The 15,442-nt window shown below is 42.6% G+C and overlaps 1 protein-coding gene across 2 annotated transcripts in view; it reads right to left on the reverse strand.

The window, feature by feature from the left end:
• GTF2E1 (general transcription factor IIE subunit 1) overlaps window positions 1-15,442 on the reverse strand; it is a 55,428-nt gene that overhangs the window by 11,347 nt on the left and 28,639 nt on the right. The window lies entirely within an intron of this gene.

Here is a 15,442-nt window from a genome sequence, read left to right on the forward strand (position 1 = left end):
GCAGGGTGTAGTTTCACACTGCACCAACCACTCTGCAGTAACTGCTAGTACAACCATTTTCACTCCGCAACTAATGCAAAAAAAGATGGCTTCTCCTTCTGTTTCAGGGCCAAAACCTGCAAAATAATCATTACTGCAGAGCTGCAAAGGCAAAAACTTATCTCACCTAACCCTCATATTAACTTCTTGAAGTTAAAAATGGTAAGATAAGAATTGTATGAATGGCAATTAAGAATAAGCTCGTTTTACAGACCTCATCAGGATCCATAAAAACAGGTCAAACACAAAGGCCACTGAAATGGTTGCATGGCAATGCAGTTACAAAAACAAACCCTACTGGACTCCTGCACAGCAGGCTTTTCAGCTTCATCACTCCATCTGCGAGTAGGACCCTTAGTACATGCACAGTAGGACCTTACCATATGGCCCACTATGAGGGGAGCAGCGCAGTGTAATGACTTATCCTTGCAAGTGCTGGACTGAGAACGTACTGCTGCCTCCTCAGAACACTGACATCCAGAGCGATGCTTGGCCCTGGGTGATTTTTTTATTTATCCATTCTGTGACACCTATACACATCTAGCATCATCTCTCAATACCCCAATGAAGAAAGGAAAAGATCTTTTTACTAATAGGGAGCCTGAGGATAGGTCATATCAGGGAAATGATAAGCTTATGTCTAAAAATCAGAGTTAGAATCAGTATTGAAGCCTGCTGTATCACCGATGCTGTGTACAAACACAGTCGAAAGAATGGGGTTTGCCCAGGGCACACGGGCATGATGTAACGAGACAGGCTGGCAAGCCAGGGCTTCTGCTATCTTGTTTTGCTGCTCACACAGATTTGCTAGTCTTGTCACTTCATTTTTCAGTGTACCTCTCTCTCTGCCTGTAAGACAGCGATAAAAACAGACCCAACTTCTTCACTGCTGGCTGGGAGGGCTAGACAGTGTTCGCACACTTCTTGGAAAACACACAAAAGCACCGTTTATGACAGGAGGTAGATCTGTTGCCTCTCACCACGGTCTGGAGAGATGCAGTTTTCTACCTCGGCACCATCTGAAGTAGTTTTTGCTCATTGTTGCTCATAAACTAATGCGAGTGAGCTGTACATGTGGCCTGTAATATGTACACATTTCCTGCAATGAACTGTCTCTTTAGAAAGTTTGTCTTATCTACACGTAAAAGCTAGAGCACCCAGTAATAGCAGTATGCAAAGTAAAGGATAAGTGGATAAAGTGCTCTTCTCTCCCACCCAAGCACGAAACAGGCTGCTTATTTTTTCAGGCTGTAAAAATTGCCCCTACTGATTCAAAAACTGTACATTATATAAGCTGTCAGCCCAGCAAAAATTGAAGCCAAAGTTTGGTCTCCTTATCCCACATCTGAGGCTACTGGTGTAACAAATTGGCAAGCAAGTTGAATCAATTTAAAATAATTAGCACATCTCAGTTCCCATAATGGACTAACTGAACAAACACAGGTTAATGAGGAGAACTCTCCTCTTTTTATACGCCTCCCCCCCCCCCGCCCCCCGCAAAAGTCCTGTTACATGTTCCTGAGACAGCTCAGACTTTTCACGCTTCCATCTGTGAACCCCATGAGCATTTGCAAAAGATTAAAATCGTAGGGAGAATGGTTCCAATTCAGAGTACCAAAAAATCAGAAAGTAAATACAGCTCTAATGAAACGGAACTCCTAAAGCTATCACGGATTTGCTGCAACTTCCACCCCTCAGGGTTCTTAATAAGCAAAAAAAAAGTTAATAGATGAATTATGTAAAGAATTTGGGAATTAGTGACACGACAAGCTTCCTCCCTTAATATGCTGATTTTTTTCAAGGTGATGCAGCATTTCACAAGAAGCGTATGTGATTAGAGAACTGGGAAGTTGCTTTGCCATGGCAGATGGTATTTATATGTTGAAACCTCTTTCGTTAGACTTTAAGAGGTCACAAAATGTCACCAGAGCTTTTATGACATGGCACATCCCATCAGCAGTGACACATCACATCAGCGGTGCCATGTTCCTTACAGATATGAATTGCATGTGACAGACATGAAGTGGAGGCCACCCAAAGGCTGAGAATGGCAATGTTCCCACTCCAACGATGTATTTCTTCCTTCAGCCCTCACACATCTGATAGTTTTCCATTCAAATATGCTGCATAAACCAGGACAAAGAGATATCCTGGGGCGAACAGACATGAGGCTTTCCTGCATCTTGGAAATGCTAATGGAGAGTACACTCTCTGGCTGCATGTTAAAAACCAGCAATCTGAAAGAGATCTCCTCATCTGCTCCCAGACTCGCCAGGGCAGATACACTGGTAATCTGGCTCCCCAAGGCATACTAAGATTAAAGCAGCTCAAGCTCTGAAGTACAGGGCCAGCATATTCAGAGATAATTCCTAATGACTTGATTTCACTCGAGAGAAAGAAAAGGTCAATGGCCCACGCACATCGCACACACGATGTCCAAGCGTGCGTGCTGCATCTGCTATAATTAACACACGTAACTGCCTACTGCCTCCTGAGTCTGAGCCCAGGTCCTGCTCACACCCTTCTCAAAAGGTTCAAGCCTCATCTCCAGCCCAAGGTGTCTTCCTTCCACTCTGTCCTTTAGGATACTGCCCCAGACTCTCACTACTCTGATACTTATAATTTGTCAACCTAAACTTATTCCCATTCATTTCAAACCTATTTACTGTTCTGCCAAAAACTATACCTCAGCTAGCTTCCATCTTGCTCTTAATCCTTCAGGTATATTTACAAGCTGCTGTCTTACTCATGCCTCCACCTTCACTTTGCAAGCCCCAATAAGCCACACATTTTTCTTTGCCTTTTAAAACTGGCCACTCATTCCTCTGACCATGCTATCAGCCTCATTGGGCACTTTATCTAGTTCGCTCTCGTCTTTCTGCTGTAAAGCTGAAGTATATACAAGTGTCCAGATGAGTTCTCCCAAAAGCCCAATGGCGTTAGTGCTTCTCTGATTGCCACTGAGACCTTTTAAGATCACAGTGTAACAAATCATGGAAGTGCTGCCTCAATTATCACAAGATCTAGCAATGCTCCCAGATCTTTCTTCCTCCTTTGTAGTTTCCCAGTTGATGAGTTCCACGTTTATAAGAGACATTTGCATTAGATGCCACGTGCATGACACTGTACTTTGTACTAGAATCTTTCAGCTCCTTTTTATTCCTCCAGCCTTCATCCTCATCCAATTCTTTATTCTTGACTGCATCACAAAACATTAAGCTAATTTATTTTCAAAATCTCCCACAACCTTCTTTTAGAAGCAGCACTATTGCCATTACACGGAGAGCGAGCTAAGGCACAGATGGCACAATTTCAGAAGTATCTGCTGATTTGAGCAGTACTTGATTTGAGATGCCTAAGAAATGCTTTTCTGAAACTCCTCTTTCAGAAAAGTGTGTGCAGTATTTTTACCGATCTTCTTCCAGGCTCTAGAATCAGGCATCTCAAACGAGTTAGGTACAACAGCTAATGACAGCCTTTGAAAAGTTTAGCTCAAAATGACTAGTCCAAGACCATAAAGAAACCAGCTGGCCTGGAGGATCAGATCATGTTCCTGTGGCTACGACAGCCATCTTCTTCAAGTAATTCCCTGACTCTTCACACTGCATGTTTTTCCTTATTCTGCAGCAAGTCAGAAAAAAAGTGTATTATATGTGCACAGCTCATCTCTGTTACTGAGCAAAGCATATGTTTTCTGGGGGAAAAAAAATTGTGTGGCAGAGAAAAAGTTACAGGATATATAAGCCTCTTTAATTTCAGCACTCTAACCCCGAGTACTTCATTTGATGTTAAAAAGAGAGTATTAAGACCTTGAGTATTAAGACCTCGAGGAAAGGACAGAAGTTTCCTCAGTTCCTACCGACAGGAAGCCAGACAAACGCCTCCTGCCATGTGATGTTGTGCCAGCAGCCACATGGTTAATCTGCAGACCTGGAGCCCTCAGTGCCACACAGGCCTCCGCCATTTGACTGAATGAAATGAGAGAGAAGATCACAACCTGCTACTGCTTCGTGGATCGGCTGCAGGGGGGAGCAGGATGCCTTGCCAGCTTGCTTCCTGGCAACAAAGGGAGGATGAGAAGGAAACACCTTGGGTCCTGCTCTAGCTTCTCAGGAGACATGTGCTTTGTGGAATCTGCTATCCTACCTGCTAGCCCCAAGCCTGAGGTTTCCTACCCAGCTCTTCCCATCTGCTCCCATCCCAGTTCCTGGCTTTTCCCTGCTCTGATGGTCCTGTTCTCCTTGCTAGCAAGTCCTGGTCTATCTAGTCCTGCTTTCTCAGCCTGGGCTTCTCTTACTTCTCAGACCTCCTTGTCCAACTTTCTTTTCCTGGGCTGCTTTTTCCAATCTCAGCCTCTCCCCACTCCCGTGGCTCTCTGCCCCACGCTCTTTGATCAGCTAATTTTGCTTCTTAAATTGAGCCCTGGTCATCAGATTAATCCCCTGTTTCAAGCGAGAGACATTAAAGATCTTTTCACAGCAGAACCTGTCATTCAGAACACTGTAACACGGGCAAAGAAATATACATTTTTCTGCTCTCCTCTTCCATTTTCTCATCAGCCCGTTCTTCAAAACAGCCAAACTGTTTTTTGATTAAATTTTCCTAGGCAATTTAAACCTAGTTGGATGCATAGAATAGAAAAAACTCAGCATAAAGTAAGTGTTTGACGAAGTTTTGAACAGAACAAAAAACACAGAGCAATTCCTACGCCTGCCCTCCGCAAACAATCCAAGTTCATGTAATGGAACTACTTAGCAACTTAAGTAATAGGCAGTGCTGTCAGTACAAATTATCATTAACTTCCTTTCATTTCTCATTGATTTTCAAAATTTAGAGGACTGTTTATGACAGCACCTAAAAGGCATTTCTCTCCTGAATCATTAATATCAGGCCAAGTGGCTACAATAGACCTGGATCATTAGTTACCATAACATACTCCACAGTAGGATACAAGGATACTCACCTACTAGAAGTAGCAACTTGAGGGGTTAAATTGAAACAAAGAGAGTTTTAATAACCTTAATGGACCAAGCTAGTAACAGAGCTAATTGTTAAAACAGTTGATTGTTAACCTGATTAATGATAATGCAGATTAGACTGTAGGAGCTGTTGATCTTTAAGTGACTCCCAGACTTAAACAGACTTCTCAGCCCTCATTAAACTGTCCCTAGCATCTCAACAAGAAAGCAACCCAGTATGTCTGAGTGAGAAACTCGATCCTGCCCCAAGGAAAGATGAGTCTCCTGTCAATTTTACCAGGTAGCCTTCCCTGGCCCCATCTCTCTTTTCTCCCCATATTGGAGACCTATAGTCCCAAGTACATTTGTATTCACATTTCACTTCCAAAAACCCAGTGGTTTTAGGCAAAAAACATAGAAACCCACCAACAAAATCTGTCTCCTGAACACCACAGCAATACCATTCTCTCTTGCAAGTAATTAAGTGTTTCCACACATGCATTAAAAGAGCCAATTACAGAGCACAGTGTGTTACATAAAATGTAATGCCACATCTCATCTTTCTGAGACAGGTTTCATGGTCCGCTGGGTCTCAAGCTCTTGAGGACACTCCACAGCCCAGGGTTGACTGCAGTACTCTGGGTTTCACATCTTGAAACGTGACACAGAAAGTGAACGTTTTTATCTTAGTCCTGTTTGGGACAGCCCAGAGCAGATGCTGTTGTCAGAGTTTCTTACGGCACAAGAATAAACACTGGACCATGTGTAGGAAACGTCAGCATTTTGGGAAGATTTGCCAATCCCACTTCTGGAATAAAACTTCCAGCTTTGCCATTGAAACCCAAAATGCATCAGGCTTCAACCCAACAGTCTGAAAAGGCTCGCTTTAAAATTTCAAACTATAGAGAAGATAAGGTATATTGCAACTGAGATGCGTAACCCTGGGCAGAGACAGAGCAAATCCAGAATCACGGAATCACAGAATCAACCAGGTTGGAAGAGACCTCTGGGATCATCGAGTCCAACCTTTGACCTAACACCACCCTGTCAACTAGACCATGGCACTAAGTGCCATGTCCAGTCTTTCCTTAAGCACATCCAGGAATGGTGACTCCACCACCCCCCTGGGCAGCCCATTCCAATGCCTAATAACCCTTTCTGTGAAGAAATTTTTCCTAATGTCCAACCTCAACCTCCCCTGGCAAAGCTTGAGGCTGTGTCCTCTTGTCCTATCGCTAGTTGCCTGGGTGGTGTCCGAAAGCAGAGAACTGAAAAGTACACAGGGCAACACTGCCCAGAGTACACGGTCAGCACGGCGGCTGTAGTCTGAAGCCAAGTACACAGCACCCCTGCAAACCAATAACCAAATCGTGAGACTCACCAGATAAGGCCTGAGTAGATATGAATGTGGACTGCTAAATACAGCATCTTGCCCCCAAAACTGTCAGCTCTCTTCATAGCAGGCTAAGACAGCATCTCCTCTATCCCTCTCTTTCTTTCCTGAAGAGGTACTACCAGGCACATACAATTAGGATTATGGGCAGGAAGGATAGCAACAACTAATACTAAAGGCTGCCTGACGCATTGTATTATCAGATCCGAAACTGAAATTTGCTAAAACATCTTTTATATTACAATTCTGCCTCAGATGAGTGAGGAAGCATGTGGAGTGCGTGTTTAGAAAATGTCAAGCACAGCAGTTCACCTAGAAAGGGGGCTAGGAACAAATAATGTAACTAATACTGTTATCTGGAGAGAGATTTTAATCTCTCTATGAATTTTTCTGCAGTATCTGAATTCCTAAGAAAGTTGTGTTATCTACTGTTTACAAATGGGATCAAGACCCCAAAATGAAGGAAAAAAAATTCCTTTTAACTTTATATGCCCCAAATCTAGATCTAGTTTCACCCAGGCCTGTACATATTCTAGCATAAATCCACTAAATCAACAGCAATGAGATTGATACTTCTCGATATGAGACCACAAGGTTTTAAGACAGGTTTCTGTGAATTAGAGAATGAGCAAGAATCATTCACGTGCAAGCAGCTTGTTTTCACTGACCTGTTCAATATGAAATGGGACTGTATGCTGGAGGCAGGAGGATAAAATCCAGGTCCTCGGGACAGCATTTAACTGTCTAGCCCACATGTGTTACAGGTTTCAGAAGGAGTCTTATACACCTCTACCCTCCAAATCAGCCTTCAAAAAAGGTTTATTCTATGAATTCAGCACGTGCAAAAACCAGTATTTGATCATACAATTCAACACCATTTCATAATATATGCACACCAAGATACAGCTTTGACTTTTGAGTACCTGATTTTGAGCCTTAATAATGCTGCTTAAACATTTTTCTTGTTTAATATAGATTCAGAGTATTGACTTGCCCACCAGGTATTAAACAGAGAGTAAACATTTAATTTGGGATTAATGTCAACCAGTTTCTTTTCAAAGCTTCTATTATTGTAATATAGATATAGCAGACAGCATTTAAGGGCACTTATGCAGTAGCACTATTTCTGATTCAGATGAGGTAATTCTGCCAGAAACATGTTCAAGAGGGTTCAAAACTGCAACTCACCAACATATGAAAAATGATCACAACAATTTATTTAACAAATAAAAACAAGATGGCAACTTACAACAAAAAAAAAGAGATGAAGGCATACTCTTAAACACACAGCAAGATTAGCAAAAGATGAAAGAAATATATTTTATAATTGCTATTAACCAGTGCCTCACTATAATCAGAAGAAAATTTCCCTTGGCCAGTGCATATGTTCATGTATTATTTATTCTCCCTGAGAGCAGTGTGTAAATGTATAAAAATTGAGGGACTGGCAGTCCTGGAAACAGAAGGTCTCTCTGCTAAGCTGCAGAGCGGATTTTACTCAGGCAGTTACATTATCCCAGGCATAATCTGGAAAAATGTTGGTGCTGGGATGTTATTACAGATGGCCAAGAATAGCGTCCAGCATTTGTTCTGGACCCTCTCGGCACAAAATGAACCCTGCTGTTAACAATAAAAGTAGGAATTGCTGACATAAGACACCCTTGGCAACACCTTTGCATACATAAGGACAGCATTTTTCTTCCCTGAAAATCCCAAGCATTTAGGGACGGGGAAAGAGAGGTAGAAAAACATTCAGCCTCACTCCAGATCCCCCTGTTCCAGGCAATGACAAACATGAAATACTTCCCATACCTGAGATCCATTTGTTAAATCACACCAACACTTCTGATTTTCTGGAAGAGATCTATCCTTCCATGTTTGCTGTCACTACTGAATCCCTTTAGTAGCAGAAAACAGATTCCCCGGGGAGAGAGTTTTACAACTCTGGCACACCTGCTATGCTACTTGTAGTCAAAAAGGGCTTCGAATTCAATAGATGATGGCTCAGAAATGGCAACAACCGAAAACCTTTACTTTCAAATTCTCTTCAGAGTTAATGTGTGGCAAGAAAAATTCCCCACTGCATGAGCTTCCTCCACAGAGATACTAGTGCCGCCAACAAAGAACAATACAGATTAATAAAAAAAAATAAAAATGTCATTTTCTCCTCATTATAATCAACTCCAGTTAAAAAGAAGAGTACCCAAGGGAACATGCTGTGGATGCTGAGACTTTGTCTTTCTTGCAAATCTGCTCATGTACACACAAGAAATTTATCTAAGAACAAAGAGCAAGAATGAAATCCTTAAACCATCATCCCAAGGCAGTATTTGAGAGGCTAATGGGGCCAATGTCAGAAGCATGCATTTCCATAGCAGTGCTTCAAGCAGTGGTGGGCCTTGGGATGGCAGCCGCTGGCAATGGCAAGAGAGAGGAAGGCAGGCAGCGAGCTCCAAGGCAGCGTGCTGTTTCCAGCCTTATTTTCCATGGTGTCGCACGATGAGCCAACACCATAAGGACAAGCTGCTCTTCAGTCTACTTTTCCCTTTTTGTTTTCCGAGGGGCTTTGGAGGCCCTTCACAACGAACAAAGCAGGTTTTTCACAAGCTGGTTACTTAAGAACAAAGATGGTCTATTATCAGAACAGACGTCACGTTACCCTTCTTCCTGAAGGTCTGGAGTATCTCATGGGCAGCACTCACCAGCTATTTACTGGTATAAGACATCATGCTCCCAGCCTGCAGTTTTTGAAAGGTGACCAAGCACTACAAAAATATACAATACTATGTGATGAGTATTGCTCTCCAGTTGACTTTTTGTGATTCACTTTTTGCTGGGAATACGAAGAAGGATGCAAGCTAGCATTTTCTACTGAAGTAACTTGTTTTCTCAGCTATACAAAAGGTAACAGATCCTCCTCTGAGACTTGTGCACAAACCCTTTGTCTGGAAGACCCAACTTTTAAACTGCTCCCTTACACAGTAATTTTATAAATCTATTTATTCTTTTCATATTTTTCACATTTTATCACATGAAGCCTCACTTGTTACCTGCCATCAAGAAAACTGGAATATCCACGTATTCTTTTTTGCACCTTTGATATTCTTCTGGATAGTCACGCCACTCCCTGTTCTCTTTTCTTCTTAATGCTATGCCTTCTAAAAATTCCTTCATGCAAAAGTTCTTCTTTTATCTTTACTCTCAAAGGAAATATCTTTTCCCCCTTCCTTGTGAAAACTGGGCATGCCAAATGAGACACCCCGAACCAGTTTAAGTAACACTGCATGAAGGGCCACCTCTCACGGCTGGGAAAGGACTATAGTCGAGCCAGATCCCTTCTGCAGGGCTCCCTGTGCATAACCCAGCGCTCAGTGCTGTGGCCAGAGCCAGCAGAAGGGAGCAAAGAGAAGTCAGAAAGAAGCACAATGGCAAAGCTTCCTCCAAAGACGATGCACTCCACGCCTGACCGCCTTTCTTCCCTCTCCATCCATGCGGAGCCACATTAGAGTGATGGGAGCGGCACTGAAAGCTCGGGCAGCACTTTGTGGCCAAGGCAGTGGCTGGCAGAAGGACCCCGTTTTCTCATTAAGTAGAAAATAGAGAGCAAATGGAAAGAAAGGCTCCCCGGGACTGAGCTGAGCTGCAGACTGCGGGAAGGTGCCAGAACTGCCGTGGAGAGAAAAAAGTTGGCAGTTTGTAAGTGGCAGAATTGCACAGATGCTAGGAGGTAACCTGGAGCAGAAAGGGAAGGAAGCTAACACACACTAGGCCTACAAAAATGTCAGAAAAAGAAATTAGAGGGGGAATAACAGGGCACCAGGTGAAACGTGCAGGAGAAATTGATGGGGCTGCTCAAATCCTGGCCCATTATACCGAGCTGGATCTCTTGTGAAGCTGGGACTGAGGTCTGGGTAGCTCTCTCCCACGCTGCCTCAGAGAACGAAGCAACAGGGGGTGGGATTTATCTCTTACCTTCCTAGAGAATGACCTTATCTATCTCTTTTCTTTTGACTCGTGCAATGGGAACCACAGGGGCCTACAGAGGTGAGAGGGACTAAAACGACAGCCTGGCCTAGTTAGACAGCCACAAGTGCCATGGGCACTTGTTAAAAAACAAGATTTCTGCTAACAACCCTTCAAAGACCAAATTCCCAGTGCTCTCACCCCCGCTACCTGCTTGGAAAGGAGGTGCTGTCTTCAGTTATTGCTCTTTTTATAGGAAAAATATCTTCTACAGCTAAAGGCAATTTTTGCATTCTGCACTGCAATGTCTCATCACAGGTTTCATGGTAAAAATGAGTAACACTCACCAAGGGCACCTCCACACTGCAGGGTTTGTACATAGCCCCATCTTACCAGCATCCAGACACTTAAAAGATTTAAAGAGCAAGCCATCTCACATGCACATAACTTTCTTTAAACCATCCTCTCACTCCAGCAACTTGCATGCCAAAAGAAGCAGTCTGGAAAGGCAAGGACAATGAAATAAACTGGTTTCTGGGATTATTTTTCACTTACTAAAAAAATAAGTAAGACAGGACGTTTCAGAAGCTAAGGATGCAAAATACTAAGAGTCTGGCCCTCCTGCAGCGGCACACAGGAGAATTGATCAGAAACAAAACCAGCGAGACTAGTTTTCCAGTTCAGCCTGACCTATGCATAACAAAAAATAAGCCAGTAATTTATTTCCATTCTCATCATATGTAATACTAGCAAGAGAAAAGGACTTCTTTAGTATCAGGAGTGTTTTAACAGTGTTTCTGACTTAAAGATAACATTGCTGTTGCAGATAACCCGCTAGTGATTTGCCATCTCGCTCACAGAGCTGTTACAGAGAGATACTGATGAAGCCTACAGTAATGCCAGACAAAGCCATAAAAAGCCTCCTTGACATTTGCAAATTTTGAGCGTCCAGAGCGACCACCTCTCTTTATGTCATTCTATCTTATTTCTGCTTTAAGTTCATTTCTTCTTACTGCTAACCTCTCAAATTAGATCACCTGAAAAACAAGAGCTGAAGAAGCTCAGTTCAGCCTTGCCTTGTCTTCTGCTCTCACGTCTGTTACATTCAGACAGAGCCCTCAGACTATTTTGCATAGGAAATACCTCTTTAACAACCTAAAACAGCACTACCATTTAAAAACAAAGCATAAAAGAAAAGAAGAGCGGTTAAAAAATGTGAAGAAATAGCAAATTTCATCCCACCTTTTGTATTTTATAACGTATCTTTGTGGAGAACGTGCTATTTAAGGTAGACTGTACAGACCCGACAGTCTTAGATAAAAAGTATTTCACGTACCACCTGAAATGTTTTCCAAAACAAAACCACAAGTTTTCCATAAATTACACCCCAGCAAAATGTATCTTTGGACATCAGACTGGATGTACACTGAAAGGACATGCCATGACAGATAGCCTGGACAACAGAAGCTGAGGACACAAAATAAGTAATTTAGTTTAACAACTGTTACAAGGTTAATAAAATAGACTGACGGGTTATCTAAGCGGACTAAGTGATGGCAATTTACTCGTGATTTCCATTACAAAACAATAACCCAAAATGTATTCCTTATTTTATTTCTGAATTTGATCAAACAAAACATCTGCTAATTCTTACACCATTTCATTAACCTCTTTTGTCAAACAGCAAAAAAAAATAACAATGGTAACATGGATAAACTACCCTTCATATCACTAAAGCATCAAAACTCTGGAGCTGCACTTCTGATACTGCCTTTCAGCTCAATGGGCCGAGTCCGCTCTCGCCTGGTCTGTTTTGTGAGTGTATAGAGAATTAACGTTTACGAAGTGTTTTGAGCACAGCAAGTGTCAAGTCCTTTCCTCTGACACAGACCACAAATCCAAACCAGGCACATCCACGGATAATGTTTCACACTATCCGTATAGATAGTGCTCGTAAAGGTCCTATAAACCTCTTAAATGTTTTTATTTCTGATGATCTACAATTCCACCGAGACAAAAGGAAGAAGCAAGTGACCAAGTTTTCCCAGTTGCTTTTTAGGAGCTAGGCATACCTACAGATATATAAAAGTGTATGAGTACATTAAAAAAAACCCCAAAGCCTAAAAATATTCCTGTTTTTCTTTTTATATACTCTTTTCTCCATCAGAAACTTCTCATATCTTCAAAAACAGGTGCTTCTCCGATAACTCATTAACTCATTTTACAGAGCTGCTTCTCTCCTCTTCCTTCCCTTTTCCCAGGGGGAGCAGTGGCTTCACTGATCATGTGCCACAACAGCTCCTGATTAATTCTGATAGACAACCAGCAGTTAGCTGGCACATCATCATCATCGCCCTAGGATGAACAATAATCTGCCTCGCCATCTGCTCCCAAATTTATTTTTAACCAGTCATCGCTCCCCCCAGTGCGGCGAGCGTGGCAGGAACAGCACCCGTCCCCCTGGAAGTGTTGTGCTGCGAGGTGGTGGCAGGGGGTGAGGGGGGAACGTCCAGTTGCGTGCCCCTGAGCATCACGGTGGATAGGAAACAGATGGATAAATGCAGGATCAGAGGAAAGAAAAATTGCTGCTTCTCCCCAGGGGCAGGCAACTGCCTATTCTCCTCCAGCAGCCAGGGAGTGCCCCGCTGTTTTTCAGTTCTGTGGACAGGTTTGATAACATTAAATGGTCCAAGGTGGCAGAAGAAGTGGGAGGAGGTGATGTATGTTGACCATTTACTGATGGGAACATGCATCCCTGCATTCACTGAGGACTATAGAAAATTTCAGCATAAAAGCTTTTTTGATCACTTCATTAAAGTTGAAACCATACAATGCTCACAGACACACTGCCGCAAGCGAGTGGTGCTGTTGTGCCAGTTAGTCTCAACCTACAACACCCCTTGTGTAGCACGGACTTGATCCATTAACTTCCTTCGAAGAGGAGCCCCAGGATGTGACACCAGCCCGGGAAGCTAGCTGGGAGCCACAGGAAGGACACAAGCACAGGCTTGATGAAGTTGTAGGGCACTGAGGAGGTTCATTTGGTAACTGCATGGCCCTTCTCCCTGCCTTCACACTCACTTTCAGGTACAGCAGTACAGCTGAGGAAGTGACAATTACAGTGTCACTGTGGCTATGCCACTGCCGAGAAGCACCACTGCCACCAGCAAACTGCAGATGGATGACAACATATTTGGCAACTGATGTCACATTGTAATAGAGACTTCAAAAGAAATCAGGTGGAGCCTAAAGCTTTGTACAGCTGGTGAAATGAGCTACACATCTTTGATACACTGTCAACAAGGTCTAATGATCACCCCACAGAAAACAGGCAACTGCTGAAACCAGTCTCTGGGATATGAACAAGAACTGTCAAATCTGAGAAAGACAAACACAAAGGGCAAAAATAGAAGCTCTGAGGGATCTGAGAAAGAGTAGAAACATAAAAGGACATTAGAGGTCTCCAGTCCAGCCTCCTGCTCAAACCAGGGCAATCAGACCTGGCTGCTCATGACCTGATCCAGTCATGTCTTGAAACCTTCCACGGGTAGAGACTGCACCACCTCTCTGGGCAACTTGCTGCACTTGCTTAACAATCCTCATGGTGAAAAGGTCTTATATATTGGGTTGGAACCTCTCGTTTCGATTTATACCCATCACCTCTTGCCCTCCCACCAGGCACCACTGTGAAGATCCTGGCTTTGTCTTCCTGGTAATCTCTTGTGACAGCTATTAGATGCCATGAAGTCTGATGCTGGACTGTCCTGCAAAACAACCTCACAGGCAAAACAGGGAGAAAGGCCAAAGGTAAATTGACAATAACAAGGATGCACAAATGAAAAATATTCTCAATAAGTAGGGATCAATAATGTGGTATCAGCTGGGATAGCCCTATGAAGTGAGGCCCTGATGACAGTTAATAATTTCTAGTGACTGGCAGAGAACTAAATTCTGTGAATTTAGTTCACAGTTTAAAGGGCAAAAGGGGTTACAAATGCTTTGGGAGATAGGATTGCAATTTCAAATGGAGAAATGCTTGGAATAAGTATTATGAAATTCAGTAGAGACAGGTAGAAAATATTGCATGTGAGTTTAAAAAAAAAAAAGCGGGGGGGTGGTGGTGGCCAGAAGGGGACAATTGTTTCAGCAGCCCACTGCAAAAAACTCAGGTTTATTACAGAAGACAAAACCAGGAACCAACTGTGCTGTGGTGCAAAAGAAGTAAAAGAAAATCTGGCTGCTATGTATATTAATAACTATGTCATGCACAGCATGAGACAATAGTATGTTATCCTGCTTTATTCTGCCCTATGAATCTCCCTGCTGATAAACTGGGTGCAGCTTCAGACCCCATACTTGAAGGTGGAAACTGACCGTAACGATTCCAAAGGAACAAAATGACACAGCTTAACACATGTTCCATTAGTGAAAAACTGGAAAGACACACTTGGTTAGTTTTAAGTTGGTGGTGGTAGAGAACAGCAAATTTTGGATATTTAGTATGTTACAGGAATGAAAACGGTGACAAACTGTTCTTCAATTTCACACATACACACAAAAGATTACTCACAGCTTTAAGTTGGGGTAAAAAAAACTTCAGTTTAGAGTATTAAGAAAAACTGAGGATAAGCAGCACTGGAATATGCTGGCCATGGAGGTTAAATTTATCCCATTTCAGAATAGGATAATGGGCTATTTCTTCTAGCCCTGCACTGCATCTGAAAATAGCCTTCAGCATATTCTGAAATATAGGTATCTTTTATTGTATACTCGTTCCCTACTTTGTACCTACTTTTGAAAGCAGAAACAAACACAACATTTTTAAAGCTGCAACAAACATAACATTGACAACCGAGTAAGAAAAACTCAAACAGAACTTCCCTCCCACCACTGAGGGCTGTTTAATAAATCAGATTGCTAACAACAGCTTTCCTTGGAAAATTTGATTCTGCATCATCATTCTGGTTCACAAACAAATGTTTTATCTCTTCTTTTAGGCTCTCTTCTGTACATTTTAATCAACAGATTGCCCAGTTTTAGGGTATGTTTTTCTATGCTTATGCTGAAAGCCAGCAAGCCAGGGTCACGG

Source organism: Nyctibius grandis, chromosome 23 (genome assembly GCF_013368605.1).
Source record: "Nyctibius grandis isolate bNycGra1 chromosome 23, bNycGra1.pri, whole genome shotgun sequence".
Taxonomy (NCBI): domain Eukaryota; kingdom Metazoa; phylum Chordata; class Aves; order Nyctibiiformes; family Nyctibiidae; genus Nyctibius; species Nyctibius grandis.